The sequence below is a fragment of the Podarcis melisellensis genome, assembly GCF_964234715.1.
Source record: "Podarcis melisellensis genome assembly, chromosome: 12".
Classification (NCBI taxonomy): Eukaryota; Metazoa; Chordata; class Lepidosauria; order Squamata; family Lacertidae; genus Podarcis; species Podarcis melisellensis.
Window position 1 is genome coordinate 121,961 of NC_138544.1, and position 12,096 is coordinate 134,056.

Here is a 12,096-nt window from a genome sequence, read left to right on the forward strand (position 1 = left end):
ATTAGTGGGATGTCTCTATCTGCTAATGAAAATTTACAATAAGAAAACTTGTAAGAGCTGCTTACAGAGCCAGTGTGGTGTAGTGGTTAAGAGCGGTAGTCTTGTAATCTGGGGAACCGGGTTCGAGTCTCCACTCCTCCACATGCAGCTGCTGGGTGACCTTGGGCCAGTCACACTTCTGTGAAGTCTCTCAGCCCCACTCACCTCACAGAGTGCTTGTTGTGGGGGAGGAAGGGAAAGGAGATTGTTAGCCGCTTTGAGACTCCTTAAAGGGAGTGAAAGGCGGGATATCAAATCCAAACTCTTCTTTCAATGAATTGAAAATAAATTGGCCATTAATCCAGCCTTGGGAAAATAATTTCCTGTGAGATAAGAATTACTGTGACTGTAACCTTAAGGTGGAAATATTAAGATAGTCTGAGTTGCTAATAACATCAGTAACATCAAAAGCATCCAGTATGACAAAGGTATCATTGGATCCCCCAGTGACTGTTGGTATTGTTCAAGAGTTGGTGGCCGATTCTTTCCTGGTTTAGTTGGCCCTCTTAAGATTTCTTTTAAATGCAGATGAAATAGTTTTTACACATTCTTTTACACATGTAGGGCTGAAAAGGAAATTGTGTTGGATTGATGAATGTTGTACAAAACGAAAATCTAAGGATCAGTTACTCAGAAACCAGTGTTATGGCATTTGGAAGCATCAGAAACTCATATTGATTCTGGGTCTTTTCTTTGCTGGGCTTTATAGCACCTTCAGTGTTTTTTGTATGCAAACATGATTTGCTGTATTTATGAGATTGTCTGAATTTTTGCCAAGGCCATAAGCAATAAAGGATTGACCTAAAAGCGAAGGGGAAAAGAAACAGGTAAAATATTTTTTTAATGGGCTTGCAACACAGATTATACTGCAGAACCTTTTGTCTATTTGGAATACAAGAAGTGTGGGATGTGCAAAATTTGGTATGCTTTTGGCTCATTTATACCATCTGTATATACAGAACTCTAGCTGGACTGGTGAGTGGGAGAAAGACTTAGTTAATTCAATGATGTCATTGAACCTCTTTCAGCCAGTTTTTTTTAAAAATGGAGTTAAACACAAGGAACTTCAGAAGTGACTGAAAAGGAGCAATGCAGTTAGTTGATACTAGATGTTACATGATTAATTGTGCACGACACTCAAAGGGACAGGGGTGGCGCTGCAATTTAAACCACTGAGCCTCTTGGGCTTGCCAATTGGAAGGTGAGCTCCTGTTGCTCTGTCCCTGCTCCTGCCAACCTAGCAGTTCAAAAGCACGTCAGTGCAAGTAGATAAATAGGTAGCGCTCCGTGTGGATGTGGCAGCAGAAACATGCAAATACTGCTTTAGTGGAAGGTGTCAATAAGTGCCACTCTCAGCTTTACCTTTCTCTCCTTTGAATCTCCCCCCTCCCTTTGCCTAGGAACCTCTGACACTATCTGCTAACTCTCAGGCCCAGGCCTCCCCCTCTTCCCATTTTAGCTGTAGCACATTGTCAGGGAACTGCCATCGGAGCACAGGGTGATGGAGAGGCTCTCGGATGCTGGGAGACCCTCGGATGCTGAGGAGGGAACCAGCAGGGGGAGAGGGAGAGTTTCTGCTGAAGAAGGAGGGGAGGAGGAGACAGTGTTGGAGGTGAGGCACAGAGACGCTTCAAGCGAGACCAGTGGTGAGAGCTCGGGGCCTCCCCTTGGGACGCCCACTCTGCGCAGAAAGCTGTCGTGCAGAGAATCTAGGAGGAGACTTTCTGTCAAAGAACTTTTATGTTGGAAGAAATTCAGGAAACGCCCACTGACGGATTCTGCCAGTGATTAAGGCAGCCACGCACTCATGGCTGTCCGGCTAGAGAGAGTTTAAAACTAACCACAAAACTGGGAGCGTTTTAGCGCTTACGCACAAGCAACCCCTTATGCCATTACACACATCTTGTGTTTCATTTTCCAGAAGGAAAAAGCTGAGCCTTTGTGACATCAGTAGTCATGACAGCAATCCTCACTCTTCTGAGGCTTCTTACCTCACCCCTGGCATGGGTTGCTAAGCATGCATATTTGTTGTGAGTTAAGGATAGGGACTGGTATAATGACTGGTGACATCCCAAACCCAATACCTTCTCCTCCAAAGCAGGGGAAACCAGTCCTATTCCCCATGGCAGGTCCTAGAGGGAGGCATTTGGGGTGAGTTCTCCTGCAGATGAAAAGCTGCAGGTTCTCATACTCAACTCTGCTCCCTTCCCTTCCTGCTCAGGTTCAGAGTGGTAGCTCTGCTTGCACAATGGAATCAGTTCCAAGGAAAAGGCGGACAAACTCACTTGTGCACAGTTGAGCATAGTAGTTTAATTTACTGAAATGTTTAATGAAAGCACATTGAGCTTTAATTGATAAATAGCTGATTCAAGTATGTTCTCCAGTAGTTCTCTTCTGGTTGGTTAACACATGAGAGGTACCCATTTATGGTCTCTATTTAGTGAAGGAGTGACCAGCAGGAATCTCCATTAACACCGAACAGTGCTAGAATCTCACTGAACGCTGCGGGGGGAGCAGTGTGAATGCAAGCGCTCTCTCTAAGTGAACGAGGGAGAAAGCTGAGCAGGAACTGGTTGTCCTCTCCGAAAGAGAAGCAGAGAGATGACTGTAAGAGACAGCAACCTCTTCAAAGAGCTGCAAGGCCTAGAAGAAAGGGCAGGCCCAGGACAGGCTGGACAGAGGAAGAGACATGGATTGATCAATTTAACTGCAAGAATCTGTCATAAACCTAAATGAAGTTGAGCCTAGGCTTTGACTGTTTTCTAAACAGATCTTTTATCATCTGTTCTGAAGCCTTTGAATATTTAACAAGTGTTTGGACAATTTTTTAATTCCTGAAACAAGTCAGTCTTACTCATGTTTCAGCTTCATAAGGTAAAGGTAAAGGTACCCCTGCCGGTACGGGCCAGTCGTGTCCGACTCTAGGGTTGTGCGCCCATCTCACTTAAGAGGCTGGAGGCCAGCACTGTCCGGAGACACTTCCAGGTCACATGGCCAGCGTGACCGAAGCTGCTCTGGCGAGCCAGCACCAGCGCAGCACACGGAGACGCTGTTTACCTTCCCGCTATAAAGCGGTACCTATTTATCTACTTGCACTTAAGGGTGCTTTCGAACTGCTAGGTGAGCAGGAGCTGGGACCGAAAGATGGGAGCTCACCTCGCCGCGGGGATTCGAACCGCCGACCATGCAATCGGCAAGCCCTAGGCACTGTGGTCTTACCCACAGCGCCACCCGCGTCCCCTTTCAGCTTCATAGTGGCACATTATTGCTACTCTCCAACATGCACTTGCAAGAATAAGGAACATGAGTATACAGATGATGACTTAGATGGTCTGGGGTTCAAGCTGTGGCAACTGCAGGTGGTGGGGAAGGGATTTAAAGGTAGGAAGAGTAGGAAGCACCATTACTTGTTGTGGGATAACCAGCTGCATATGACCAACATGCTTAAATCTAATTAATGCATTAAAGGGTTAATGTCATAGAGTAAGCTGTCCTGCCAGGCTTAGCTAAAGGTACCACAATAGGCTTGATTATGTTGCTCACCACTATCTCCCCGGGAGCAACATAATCAAGCCTATTGTGGTACCTTTAGTCAACCTGAGAGGCTCCCAATATGGAGACATTTGAGTTGGTTGCTGCAGCTCAGACCAGCCATTCTTGAGTTCCTGTACCAATAATTCAGGAACTTTCGCCATTAAGCCAAGGTTTACTGCCTGTGCAACCTTTTCTGAAGCACATTAATCTGACCTATGGGGAATTTGTAAGTAAACCATTTTAAACTTGCCAAAATTGTGGTTTTTCCCTATGCTGGGAGAAGAGAGAAACTTTGGAATTCACTTTAAAGGACACATTCTAAGGTTTTACGGCTTATATTTCCATGCTTTTCTTTGCTGCATGTTTTAGGATTCTAATTCTCTGCTTGGGTTCTCTCAACTAGGATCTTGGCATCCAATAATTGTCCTTTATACCTATATTATTTTTTCCTGCACCAACATTTGTGACTTTGGAAAGCAAATTAGCAAACCACAGAGCCTAGGGCTTGCTGATCAGAAGGTTGGCGGTTCGAATCCCTGCAATGGAGTGAGCTCCCGTTGTTCGGTCCCAGCTTCTGCCCACCTAGCAGTTCGAAAGCACGTAAAAGTGCAAGTAGATAAATAGGTAGTTATCTGGCGGGAAGGTAAACAGTGTTTCTGTGCACTGCTCTAGTTCGCCAGAAGTGGCTTAGTCATGCTGTCCACACGACCTGGAAGCTGTCTGAGGACAAATGCCAGCTCCCTTGGCCTATAGAGTGAGATGAGCACACAACCCCAGAATCATCCGCGACTGGACCTAACGGTCAGGGGTACCCTTACCTTTTTATATGTCCATTATGAGGAGGAATGCAAATCAGATTAAAATGGTAGAGAACATTTCCAAGAACCCTGCCTCCCAAAGGAAGCCTATGTGGAACATGGCCTTCAAGTGGTTCAGGTGAGCAGAAATACAAATGTTTCCTCTGAAATCTCTGTACCCCACAAACTGTTTTTAGCCAGTGAGCTAAATGAATTTGCTTAGCTTCATTACAAAATGCTTCAGGGGGATAGTCCTAGTAATAAGTGTCAGGGGACTGCCATTGGAACAGGGAAGGGAGGCAGAGGGGCCGTTGGGATATAGGGAACCTCCAAAAATCTTGCAAAGCAGTTCCTCTTCGTGTGGTGAGGAAAGCCACACCTCCAGTGGGGAAGAGGGGACGGGACCAGAGGAGGATGCTGAGAGCCCCAGCGCCGCACCTCATCAGTCTGAGGGTGGGGAAAGCCACACCTCGAGGGTAAAAGAGGGGAAAGGGCTAGACGATGCTGCCAGGCCGGCCAGGAGGGAAACATGCCTCTTCCATCACCCACCTTGCGCAGAGGGGTAAAGCGCAAAGAAGGAAGTAAACATCTGGGGGTGACTAAGTTCTTATGTTGGGGGAGAACCCAGAAGGGACCACTCCCAGATTCTGCTAGCAATTGAGGCGGACATGAACTTGTGGTTCTGCACTGTAAATAGTTTTGCACCAAAAAAAACCTGTAAAAGACAGGTCGGAGTCCTGCCTGGTTACTCACGAGCAACCACCACTGTCATCTGACAATAAGTAAATAAAATTCTCACAGTACCAACAATAATTGTGCTGGCTCAAGAAGAGTTCTCTGTTCCTGGTAGCGTAACACAAAACCCATATTACAGCCATCCATTCTGCAAAGATGAGAGACGTCTAATCAGCAAAAATAACAACTACATGTGCCAATTAAGATCTAAAGACATCTGGTATTTCAGTGTACTTGCTGTGCAATAAATTCAGTGCAATAAATTAAAAGCTGTTTTATATGTGCATGCTAAGGTCAAACATATTTTCTTCTAAGCATATCTTGCAATGAATGCCATGTTTTGAATGGGCTGCAAGATGGCTGATGAGAGAGGGCTGAAGAATGCCACACAAAATGGATGCTGTTATTAATGAACTGTGCTGATCAAAGAGCGAATGGAATGTTCATGTTCTGGCAAATATACTGTACCTGCAAGGAAGTGTAAAGAATGGCTATTGTTATGTACTGAAGTTCTCACCCTGGACCAGCAGGGGGATACTGTAGATAGTTCAGGTCCACATATGCAAATAAGGGATCGAAAGTGACGTTCAGTGATTGGATAGTTACAGAAAATGGTTACTGTTGCGTTCTAGTGGAGCTCTATATAAGCAGGCTGGCTGAACCCTTCAGTTCAGTTCTGTTCTGGCCTGTGAATAAACAAGAGCTGTTTGAAGAATCGCTGTGTCATCTGATATGTTCACCCACAACTTAACAGATATGCAATGCTAGTTGCAAACAATGAGTGTCGTACTGTGCCAAAAAGTTACAGAAGACCAGGTACAAACAATGCAAGTTGTGAAATGCCAAGAACATGCTAACATGCTAAAGACGAAGGACTGCCAAGAACACGCCAAAGGCAATGAGAAATGCCCATATTCAGATGAACACCAAAAATGACTATATAAGAAGAGACTTTCCAGTGAAGGGTGTGTGTCGGACGCAGCTGGGATCCCACTGTCAGCCACCCATCCCTTTTACTAGATTTGGCCAACCTAGGGAAAAGGTGGTGAGTATGATTGAAGTGTGTTTGTGTGAGTGACTGAGTGCATGTTCCCTTGTCTTGTTATGTGTTCTCTTTGTCAATCAATAAAGCAATGTTATGTAGAAATTCCAATATATTGGTTGTCTGACTGCTTACTTGCCCTCTCTCTCTAGAGCTTACTGGGTCTCAACTATGAAAACACCTAAACAGCTAAAAGGACTTACTTTATTATTTACAATCTTCTGTCATAGCTCCACATTAGGTCAAAGTGGAATTTCTTATTCTCTACCTAGACAAATATGCACAGCTTTGGAAGAAGCCTTTCATGAGAAAAACTCCTTGCGACTCCAGCCCATCACATTGCCCTTTTGTCAATTCTCCATCTTCTTTGTTGGCATGCAGCCACCTCTACAAAATCTGAATATGGCCCAAGTTATGTAGGATGGTGGAAATGTCAAAATATCAAAATTTAATCATAAAACTCTGTTTTTATAATCTATTGCTTTAAAAAATAGTTCATTGTAAGACAATGAATGTTTGAAGTAACCAATATAAATAAATTCATAAATCCAAATTAGTTTCATACTGATGTTTATTAATTCATTCAAAGGTTTTCAGATTGCAGGCAGAAGGGTTAAATCATGCTACTGCATTAGGTGCCTGATCCACACCCCTCTGGCATGCACAGCCAATGCAGAATTTATACCTGCCCATCAGCCAATGGCTTTGGGTGATGTCAGCTGATGGAAAAGTGGGTGTGGTTTGAAAGGACTGGCCTCAGGCCAAAGGTACCTCACACCTGCTGTCAACTTCAAATACTTTTTCAAAACAATTTTTGCACAACCCTACACAATCATTCATCTCCAGAATAGGTCACGACAATGGGATATCACTCACTCTGCATTCAGCAGAGCCCTCTTAAGCCAAATATAACCTCCTCCATTTGGGAGGGCAAAATCTCCTTTCAACATGTCTGTGACTCTCATCAGCAGGACAAATAAATCACTTCAAAGCTTTCACTTTGTTAGATAACATACTGTAACACATGGAAGCTGAGACTGATTGACATTCTCAAGGAACAGACTCAGCCCTGCAGCCAGGTTTGAGATGTCTTCCCCTCCCTTCCCCACACCTATTTTTCTCCTCTGCAGTGGCCTATCTATAATGCCAGACCAGAACACCTTAGCCCCTCTTAAACTTAAGTTCAATGCTGGTTTGCAGCACTAAAATACTTGCTTAAAACGGGGGGAGGGGGAGGCTTCATTTTAGCACCAAATTACCTGACATCCTTGTCACATCAGGTGATTGACACCCACCTGTCAAACATGGCCCATGAGTTTGACATTTTGCTTTAGGGAATGGATGGAATGGTCTTCCTGCAGCCTGTGTGACTCTTGCATGTTTTGATTTGCACAACACTTCCATCCTGTTTCTAGGCAGGTTTTTAAAATCTGCATTTTGATTTTTTTTTAGTGAAGAATTTGCAAGAGGATCCAATAACTGTCCTTTTGTTATGTACTGAGTCGAATAGGATCTAAACTGCAGCAGTCTGATTGGTCCTAGAACAATAGCCTCCAAAAGGCAGCAGTCTGATTGGTCCTAGAACAATAGGCTCCAAAAGGCAGCAGTCTGATTGGTCCTAGAACAATGCAGCAGTATGATTGGTTAGCAGGAACCACCCAATCATGCTCCAGATAGAAGTGAATCCACAACCTGATTGGCTTACAGTAGAATTCCGGAATTAGCCAATCATGTGCAGCCCATTGTGTAAATAATGTATATAAAGCAGATACTCTGAGGGAACATTCATTCATTCCTCCTCACCACTATGAGCTGAATAAAGAGCATGAAATCACTTTGCGACTCTGAGTATATTTCACTGGCGACGAGGATGGGATCCCGCTGAGCTGACTGCCACACACAGCACCGCAGCACCCCCACCTGCCGCACCGCTGCCTCGCACCGTGTATCCAGGCTTCAGCTCCGGGACCCAAGGAACTCAGAATGGCAACCGACAGCAGCTTCTCGCCGTTCAACCCAGCATCTGGAGACTGGGAAGCGTACGCCTCCCGTTTCACCTTCCTCCTAGAAGCCAAAGGGATCACCGATGAAGAAGACGCCAAGAAGAGGGCAATATTCTTCAGCGTCTGCGGAGAGGAGACGTTTGAAATCGCCCGGGCTCTCCTTGCACCTGAAGACGTCGCCACTGTTCCATACAAAACCATAATGGAACAGCTGAAGGGGCACTTTTCGCCACAGCCCTCAGTGGTGGCTCGTCGAAATGCCTTCTAAGCAAAGCGGCAAGCCCCTGGGGAAACCATAACTGGGTTTGTGACCTCTCTCCGCCAAGCTGCCCGGTTCTGCAACTTCTCAGAGCTGGAGAACATGCTTCGTGACCGCCTCGTCGGTGGCCTGAAGGATGAGAAGCTGCAATGACGCCTCTACGCTAAGAAGAACCTAACTTTCCAGGTCGCTCTGGAGGAGGCCCTGGCAACGGAAGCTGCCGAGAGGTCGACGCAAGAGGCACGGCCGAGCCAGCCGTCCCAACCGAGGGTCCACCACGAAGACCTCACCAACAACTCAGGATCCGACAGGGAGGAGGTGCACCGAGTACAGCAGCGCACTCAAGCAGCCCACATACCATAGCTGCCTCGACGAGAAGGAGGGAACTGTGCAAGCTGTGGAGAAAGTCACGAGAGGAGGACCTGTCATTTCCGCAACGCAGAGTGCAGGCAGTGCAGAAAATTGGGACACATCGCCCGGGTGTGTCGGGCTCGGCCCACCCGACACCAGGCATCAGATGACCAATCCAGGAGCCCCAGGTCCCGGGGCCCAACGCACCAAGGCAACTCAACGGAGCTCACGGACTTCCAGGTATACCAGTTGCCCCACCCCAACGTAGAGAAAATTTATGTAGAGGTACGGATAGAGGGGGCCCCATGCCGCATGGAGCTTGACACGGGTTCAACTCTATCCATAATCTCGGCAAGGACCTTAAGGAAACTGTGCCCTACTGGGGGTCCCAAACTCAGACCGGCCCCATTCACCCTCCGGGACTTCCAGAAACGTAAGGTCCCCACAATGGGGGTGGGGACCTTCAGGGTGCAATACCAAGGGCGGACGCGGCAACTGGACTTGCTTGTGGTCAAGGGCCCCTACATTAGCTTACTAGGATTGGCATGGTTTGGACCACTGGGGCTAGCCATCACCGGGGTGAACCACATGAGCTTACAAGTGGATGTGGACGCCATATGCAAGGAATTTCCGGGGGTTTTCGATGGGAAATTGGGACAGTATACGGGCCCCCCCATTGCTCTACAGCTTGACCCTGCAGTACGACCGGTCAGGCTCAAGGCCCGCCGGGTCCCGTTCGCCCTGAAACCCCGTATAGATGAGGAATTGGACCGACTCGTGGAGCAAGGAGTGCTGGAGCCGGTGCCTAATGCCCCCTGGGAAACCCCAATCGTCACACCCGTCAAGCCTAATGGTTCGGTCCGCATCTGCGCAGACTACAAATGTACCATAAACAAGGCCCTCACGGCCCATGCATACCCAGTGCCAGTGGTCAGCCATGTCCTTGCCACCCTGGCTGGGTCGAAAATTTTTGGCAAGCTGGACTTGGCCCAAGCATATCAACAGCTGCCAGTAGATGAGGCTACAGCAGAGGCACAGACGATTGTGACGCACAGAGGAGCGTTCAGGGTAAAGCGGCTGCAATTCGGTGTCAGCGTGGCACCAGGCATATTCCAGAATCTAATGGACTCTCTCCTTAAAGGGATTCCTGGTGTCACCCCCTTCTTCGATGATGTGTTGATTGCCGGGCCCACACCCGAGGAGTTTGAGGACCGCCTCCACACCGTTCTGCACCGTTTCCAGACGGCGGGTCTCAAGGTGAAGCGGGAAAAATGTCTACTAGGAGTGCCTCAGGTGGACTTTCTGGGATTTATGGTGGATGCAGAAGGGGTCCACCCAACTGGGGACAAGGTACGGGCCATTTGTGATGCTCCAGCGCCCAAGAACGAGACTGAACTTCAGGCCTTCTTGGGACTATTGAACTTTTACCATTCCTTCCTTCCCCACAAGGCGGCGGTAGCGGAGCCCCTACACAGACTCCTGGACAAGCGGGCTCCTTGGGTGTGGGGCCAGCGCCAGGAGGCCGCATTCCAGGCAGTCAAGGACTTGCTTGTCTCAAACTCGGTCTTGGCATACTTCGACGAGAGGCTGCCAGCTGTGCTAGCATGCGACGCCTCACCCTATGGCATTGGCGCTGTCCTGGGACACCAACTCCCGGATGGAAGAGAGGTACCGGTAGCATACTTTTCCCAGACACTCAACGAAACCGAGCGGAACTACTCGCAAATCGACAAGGAGGGTCTGGCAATCGTGAAGGGAGTAAAAAAATTCCATGATTTCTTGTACGGGCGGCCCTTCACCGTGGTGACTGACCACAAGCCGTTGCTTGGCTTGTTTGCCCCCGAAAAGCAGACCCCCCCAAGTGCTGTCTCCTCGCGTCCTCAGGTGGTCAATTTTCCTTGCCAGCTACCAGTATGCACTGATTCACCGCCCTGGAAAGGCGATGGGCCATGCAGACGCCCTCAGCAGGCTACCACTACCGGAAACAGGCCCTGACCCAGCACCTGCACAAGAGGTTATGAGCCTGGAGCTGCTTCCTGACCGCCCCATTCAGGCACAAGAAGTTGCACACCATTCCAAGAAAGATAGGGTCATCTCCCGGGTCCTGGACTGGGTGTGGAGGGGATGGCCGAGCAGCAGCCCCGGGCCAGAATTCGCCAGCTACACAACCCGCAAACATGAACTGTCGGCCCACAAGGGGTGCCTGTTATGGGGAAGCAGGGTCGTTGTTCCCCAGCCCCTCCGCAAAAGGGTCCTCACAGCCCTACACGAGACACACCCAGGGGTAGTAAGAATGAAGGCCCTTGCCAGGAGTTACGTGTGGTGGCCGGGGATCGACGGAGAGATAGAGGCCTGGGTCAAACACTGCCAGGCCTGCCAAGAATCCCGCCCAGATCCCCCAAGGGCCCCAGTCCAGTCCTGGGAGTCCGCCCGAGCACCATGGTCACGCCTGCATGTGGACTTCGCTGGCCCCTTTCAGGGAAAAACATTCTTCATAGTGGTGGACTCCTACAACAAATGGCTGGAAGTCGCACTGGTACCGTCCACTTCTACGTCCGCAGCCATCTGGGTACTACGCCGGCTGTTTGTAACCCACGGGCTCCCTGACACTCTCGTCTCAGACAACGGGACTGCATTTACGTCAGGAGAATTTCAAACCTTCACAGTGCAGAACGCCATCCGCCACATCCGTTCGGCGCCATTCCACCCGGCCACCAATGGCCAAGCAGAACGCATGGTGCGGACCACCAAGGACACCCTTCGCCGCATGACGCAAGGGGATTGGGAGTACCGCCTTGCCACATTCCTTCTAGCACAGCACAGCACCCCCAGCTCAACGACTGGCCGGAGCCCCGCTGAACTACTAATGGGTCGGCGCCTTGCAATCAGATTGGACCGCCTTCACCCCGATAGAGCTCAGGATGAGGTAGTGGTGGGGGAAGGCAGGAACCCCCGGACCTTCACGGCCCAGGACCCAGTGTACGCAAAGAATTTTGGGGCAGGCCCTGCATGGGTACCCGCCACAGTCACCAGGGTCACTGGCCCCGTGTCGTACGAGGTGCTAACAGATGGGGGGCAATGCTGGCGCCGCCACTTCGACCAGATACGGCGACGATTCCCAGGAGAAAACCAGGAGGAGGAAGACAGGTCAGAGTAGTCCCAAGGGAACAGTGGGGCAGTGAGGCCCATAGAGCAGCAGGGGCAAGCAGGAGAGGCAGAATCAGTAAATACAGAGAGGACCCGTGAGGCCAAAAGGACACCGGAACCAGAACCACGACTGAGCGAGCCGGTTGCGCCAGACCAAACAGCCTCATCACAGCCAGCATCCGTGGAACA

At 49.0% G+C, this 12,096-nt stretch overlaps 1 long non-coding RNA gene across 1 annotated transcript; it reads left to right on the plus strand.

The window, feature by feature from the left end:
* Nucleotides 1-2,087: 2,087 nt before the first annotated feature.
* LOC309353525 lies at nucleotides 2,088-2,822 on the plus strand. The gene is made up of 2 exons (XR_014161924.1): nucleotides 2,088-2,194; nucleotides 2,486-2,822. It is a non-coding gene; the product is annotated as an uncharacterized lncRNA (long non-coding RNA).
* Nucleotides 2,823-12,096: the final 9,274 nt, after the last annotated feature.